Source organism: Octopus bimaculoides, chromosome 2 (genome assembly GCF_001194135.2).
Source record: "Octopus bimaculoides isolate UCB-OBI-ISO-001 chromosome 2, ASM119413v2, whole genome shotgun sequence".
In the NCBI taxonomy this organism is placed as follows: domain Eukaryota; kingdom Metazoa; phylum Mollusca; class Cephalopoda; order Octopoda; family Octopodidae; genus Octopus; species Octopus bimaculoides.
The window spans coordinates 103,692,983-103,700,162 of record NC_068982.1 but is presented as its reverse complement, the minus strand read 5'-3'; positions in this window follow the sequence as shown (position 1 = coordinate 103,700,162).

The following is a 7,180-nucleotide window of genomic DNA, read 5'->3' as shown; positions in this document are numbered from 1 at the left end:
CGTGCAAGTGGCTGAGCACTCCACAGACACGTGTACCCTTAAAGTAGTTCTCGGGGATATTCAGCGTGGCACAGTGTGACAAGGCTGGCCCTTTGAAATACAGGTACAAGAGAGACAGGAAGAAAGAGTGAGAGAAAGTTGTGGTGAAAGAGTACAGCAGGGTTCGCCACCATCCCCTGCCGGAGCCCCGTGGAGCTTTAGGTGTTTTCGCTCAATAAACACTCACAACGCCCGGTCTGGGAATCGAAACCGCGATCCTATGACCGCGAGTCCGCTGCCCTAACCAATGGGCTATTGCGCCTCCGCACTCGTTGAATTATAGTATAAGCGATTGTGTATTCTCCTGACAATTGTGCCATTCACATAATTAGCATAATTAGCAATTTCCGAAAAGAATCCGTGTTAAAATATATGACAATGCTGGAACTTTGAATTACAAGTCATTCGCCAGACTTCCATAGTTCCTGCCTAACCCGTTATCTCCACAAACACTAAGGTAGACTCGATACTATCGTAGATAACACACAGGTATCGAATCAAGAACCGCGTGATTGCAAAGCGAACTACTTAATTACATAACCATACCTTCTTTACATTCATGCTTGAAAAATAAAAGCAAAAATATTCATTTTATATTAATTTCAATTTAAATTACAGCATATGCAGATTTTTTTAGTCATATATGAACACAACAAAACTGTTATTATCACTTTCGCTTGTTTCTTGATTTGTCAGAAGTTTCCGGTTGCATTCCTATGGCCTAGTCATTGTCGCAATCTTATTGCAACTGTTGTAAATTAGTTCCTAGCAAGTTTTTATAAGCCTTGGGGCGTTTTCTTTTTTTATTTTTTTTATCACTCATCAGACATAAAAGTCTAACTCATAGTTGTCAGGCACTCACAAATGCTGCTCTTCCTTTATATTTCCCATTATTATACGAGAAATTTATCTTGATCAAACTGATGACACTTAATAAATCCATAGAAAAAATGGTGTTGCCCTGATCGAGCATATCTATGACCAAAAGCATTCGAGTGTTGACCATCTCGTTTTTGGTGGCTATGGGTTTTTTTTTTATCTAGGACTACACTGTCTAATGTGTTTTTTTTTTTTCATGTTTTAAGACGAAAGAGAGTAAAGTGAGGTAAACTGACAACTGTAGACCACGACGCAGTTTCAATTTCTTGTTGACATTAATTCATTTCACTTACATAACAACTACGCGGCTCTTTATATTTCCCCGCCTGTAAAAGATAAGAACGTTTGCCGAGTTAAATAAATCGACATTTATTTATTTGTTAGAATGAGCAATGAATAATTTGAGGGTAAGTTCCTCGTTAAATGACCGCACTATTGTAGTTTTGATTCGCAAAATATTGTCCATAGATTAGATATTACAAGTATTATATCTACTTTTTCTGTCATTATTGAGAAAGACTTTTTCCAATGTTCATCGATTGCTATATAAATAATCAAATACAATAAATCTAACAGAAAAAAAAAATTAACAGCCGGATCAATTGCCAGTCAAGATAAAAAGAGCAGAATGAAATTAGAGAATGGTTGTTATGTCTTGATTTGTTGCCAGGAAGTAATAAATAAAGAAAGAAAGAAATAAAGAGTTGATAACTGAATGATGTGGTAAAAGCAGCAAAATAATGTTTCCGCCTACTGCTACTTGATAAAGATGCTAGAATATTATTACGATCTTAATCAATGGATTGAAAATAATGAGCAATTGTGAAATATATCGATATTGGACAAACGACATTGCCAAAACTATGATGCAAATTTGAGGAATATGTGAGGCTACAGAAAGAATTTATTCTGTATTCGTTTTATGTCCTCATAGAGAATCTAGAAGATAAAGGCGAATATAGATGATTTATTCCTCCCTACTAAGGTATTTCGTTGAAACTGGTTAATAATGTCTTGGTAATGAAATATATAGGTGGAAATAAGCTAGTTGAGTATTTGACTAACACCACAAATACTTTGACGGGTCTATCATTACAAAAATCATATTTGGAATTCGAGAATAAAACCAGTAATACGAACTGAATAAGAAAACTCTTGAGAAATACAGATTGAGATAACATGTCTAGTTTCTAACAAGTGTATAAAAATATTAAGAAACTTTTCATAAAGTCGCATTTTCTTTGACTTGTTATGACCTCTCTTATTGCTGCTATTGATCAAGTCCTGAAAGCAACGGTAAATATTGACAAAGGGACTTGTTTCCTCTTGAATCAAGTAATCTCAAACGAAGAATTAATAAGCACGTTAGCAGAGAAAAGTAAATAAAAGATAGCGTCGACTTCCTAAGGGACCACTTACATCGTTCTCTCTATTTCAACACAAGGGAATATCAACAAAGATGCAGTTATGAACACAGACGCAGTAATGCATGCAGTGTTATATATTATCTGGTGATCATCTTTATTTTTATTTTTATGTTGCTTTTAAAGAACGTTACACCGCGAAGTCAGTTTGGAAAATGAACTACGGAAATAAACAATGTTGATTAAATGATAATATACCATCGAATTTGAATGCTATATCTACGAGAATAGTAACACTTCTAGCGTGAGAAATCATAGGCTACAGAAGTACAGATTCTTTTTCTAAAATGCTACTAAAAATATAAAGAGTTTCTGTGGGGAAAACAGAATTAAATCTAGTATTTCTAGAATTGAGAGCATTTTCATCTATTTTAGGTGAAAAGAAACGAGACTGTAACAGGTTTCTATTTTGTGTTGTTGTTTTAACAAAATGGGATAGTTTCGAATTATTTATTTACGCAATATCATAAAAGCCTTTTGATGTTTCATTGAGGAATATAAATAAATGAAGGAAAATAAATATTACCAGCGTTTTTATAATGAAAATAATAATTAGTTTCTTTATAATTGTTTTAACCTCAGCTGAAATAACAAGGAAGTTAGTGTAAACCTCCAGTTTAAATTCCGACCATAATATCGTGAACTACCTTTATCACAGTTTTACTGTTCACACTTCTAATAATTATATGAATAAAGTTACACTAAATAATTTACTGTGTGGTTATGCGTTATAATAAAAATTGGGAGATGGCAAAATGTTACCAAGAATAGTTTCTAACCAAATACCATCTATTTACTGAAGAGTGGAATGAGATTTCTCTTTAGAATGAATAGTGGGAAAAGCGCTCTTAGACTGGTAAAATTAGGACGGGAGTGATGATCAGTTACAGATCGATGTCTGTGGGGAACGTAGACAGGAATGGTGTTCTTCGGAAGATTATTGATGTAAATGAAGTGAATTAGTTCCATCTGTGAATTAAAAGAAACTCAGACCATAAGCTACCGACATTTTATTCGATTGTTCTTGTTTAATATCGGTTTCTTTTAATGTCATTAGACCAAATTTGGAAAGTGGGTAAAGGATAAAGTTTATTGAATCGAAACTGGTTCTACAAGGAAATGATTGCGCTTTTGCTCTTAGACATACGCTTCACAATAATCTAAAGACTTTATGAACCAACCAGAGAGCCTCTATGTGATCATTTGGTCTGGTAGAAATATCACTATCATCTTAAATGAAGAATTAGATAGTGAGTGATGCGGTAGTCCCTGATATGCATAAAGTCGGAAAGGCTACGAATGACTTGACTCATAGATATCTCCCAGCAGGATCGACGACAATAACACTCTACAGATTCGATAAAATCCAAAGATTCAACCTTCTTGGAAGGTTGCAGGCACACAGTGATTATATTCTAAAACATTTTAAATTAGTTGTTAATGCACTAGTATTGCTTACACTAACTTTTAATAGGAATGATAGAAAAAGTAAATTCGCCAAATACTAGCTACCTATTTTGGAATTTTTAATGAATCACAACTTTTGAAATATTTATATCCGTACATCATCAGTCTCTTTGTATATTTTACACTTCTGCACTCACATCTTTCTTTAAACCTTCTTTATTCTTACTTTCTATTCTATTCTGTTTCTACCACTGTTTACCTTCTTCTTCCCTTTTTTTCTTCTTTCTTTCACATACTTTTGTCACCCTCAAAGTTCCAACACTCTTATCTACGGTGCTACTGAAATGGGAGAGAAGCATTTTATGCATATTAGTGTGCATCTGACACGAAAACGAGAAAGCCAAGAAGGCATTTTGCTTACACACGATCATATAGCATCTTAAACAATTAGCGAAAGCATGGTACATGTCACCTAACCATATTAACTTTCAGATAATGGATATTATCGTTATTATTATTGAGTGAGAGAGTAGTGCATGCCATCAAAGTGACACTGGGGTAAAATATACGAAGCCCAATATACCAATCATGACTACTCGTCTGATAAGGGTACACTAGGCACATGCATCGCAACCATATGTGCGCGACATGGTGATCTCCTATCAAGATAAACAGCGCATGACTTCACAGGTGGGGCCCAGTTAGAATTTTATTCAGGTCGAGTAGCCCATCCCGTTCAAAAGGTCCCTGAATAAGGGTTGTTTAAGGATTTTGAGCAAAACACCCATGTTTCCAGAGGTGAATTATCCAAACGCCAAAGAATTCCTCTCAACACATGGCTATGATGCTCCCCCACTACTTCTGCTCGTGATCAGAGATGCACATATCGTCAGCCACCAAGGGACATGCGGGGGTAGTGGGGTTCTGACCTGAACACCGATCGAAGGCTCGCCCACGACGACCCGAGCAAATACTGACAAATGGTGTGTGCATTGACGCGCTGCAGCGGCGCATGGCTTCATACCTAACCTGACCAATGGTGGCAGGAATTCCGAAAACATTTTTCCTCATTAGAGATTTTCAATACTTCACAGGTAAATTCCATTCTACTGATGAAATAGAAAAATAAATAACTATTATCTGCGAGTTTCTCTCTTATCCCGGCTAAGTTTCACGATAAATGACACTGAAAAACTTTGTAACTATTTTCAAGAGAATGAACAATGTAAGTAAGGCGAAATAGAAATGACCATGACCGCTTGACAGACTGCTCGCCACGAACCTACCTCTATACCACGGTACTTGCTCTCAACCACCTCTTGTTGTTATATCAAATAAGTGGAAACTGTCAAGATTCGAACTTAACATCAACACGCACATAGAACAGTATTCTATAAATTCAGAACATCCGCTCAATGGTCGTAAATAAAGTGGGTTCTACAACGAGATTCAGCATATTCAGATAAAATATATCAATTAATAACTTAATACAATCTGACCTATTTTTATGTTAAATTATTTCTCGTTTTCTAGTTTTCTGTGCAGTAACCCCCAACAATCAATAACGAAATGAATAAACTATGACAATTGATGAGGCGATGTTTAATGATGCGAGCGTCGTGCCGCGCACCGGATATACGAGTACACTAGTGTGTACCGCTGTGCGTGTGTTTGTACACGCACCCGCGAGTGTATGTGTGCGTGTGTATATATATATATATATATATATATATATATATATATATATATACACACACACATACACACACACATACACGAGTAGTATAGTTTTCATGAAGCATTATCTGATACGATAAGCTCGTATATATACAGTGTTCGGGTTAAATTTGACAATTTGCATAAAAGAAGAAGAAAACACAATATCTCATCCAAAAATAAGAATATCGTTAAAAAAACCAAAAAACATCAACTAGATGATGGTTGGGTGATAACAGTATACTCAAAGTAGCCACCGTCAGGAGCATGCGTTCCTCACTGTGTCCCAGGGAAGATCTTCGAACACCTCCAGTGATGATTGGAGAGGGGTCTTCAGATTGGTAATAAATGGATTCCGTTCTGGGATTCAGCATATCAAAAAACTTACAAATCAGGTAAAAACGTCCCGGCAACAAAATACCTGTTGAGTTGTATCATTTTATGATAACAATTTTTTAACTTCGGCACAACGCTTCTATTTTCGTCGAAGGGGACCATTGGTTTTAAAGGCATCCCAGAACATGACTTTAATTATTTCATCTTCTTTAGAGGATGGAAAACAATGGAGTTTGAATTGGTGAATATTTAAATTAATCAAAACAAGAATTTAAATATTCAGATTTTCAACAACCTGATAGCATTTATATATTTCAGACAATTTTCATATCTCTGTGGCTTCATGAATATGTTAGAAATGATAGTTATGATCAAATATCAGTGTGAGATCGAGCTCCTGTAATCTTTAAGTGGAATATTCTATGAATCTCTAAAATTCCTAATTTGATTTGAACCTTTACCTTTCTTTTTCCGCACTGATTAGAAATTGTAACTATGAGATGAATAAAGGATTCGATTCTCGGTAGTTGTAGAATTGTAAAATCGTATCACGTCACTGGTCTTTCGCTGTGCCATACTGAGGTTATCTAACAGCAGAGCAAAACAGAGAATTACAGCTAACAGAGGGGAACTACAGCTAACAGTTCGAATGCTATCATACGGAGCTGAATGAACCAAGGATCAATAGAGCTTCAACGGTGAGTTATTCAAGTTGTTGACAATATCTTTCACGAAAAATTTGACACCCGATAGAGACATGTTTTTTCAAACAAGAATTACCTGTTTCATTCGCGAGTCCAATGTTTGAGTAATTAGGCCACGCCAAAATCTTTCAAGAATATTTATATTACGGTAACATCTCCACGCCGCGCTTTACTCTACTTTGTATAGTTATAAATTTTTTTATATCGTTATGTTTATTTCGGTGAGAGTGTCTGATTATGTATAAATGCATCTATGCGTGTGTCTAAAAGGTTGCTGTCTTCGTATATTTGTGTAAATGCGGTGTTAATGTGTATCTTTAAAATGTTTCAACGAATACTTGTCAGGTATACGTTACTGTTTGTGTATCTACGTATAAGTGTTGATTTGTGAATAAATAACTGTATATGTACGAGTTGTATGGTGAATTTCTTTCTCTGTGAAATGTTACAAATGTCCATTTTGTATATGTTTACTTATACACACACACACACACACACACACACACACACACACAGACATGTATATATGTGTGTGTTTGTGTGTGTGTGTATAATATATATATACATATGTATGTGTCTATATTTATATATGTATGTATAATATATATATACATATGTATGTATGTATATATATATATATATATATATATATATATATATATATATATATATATA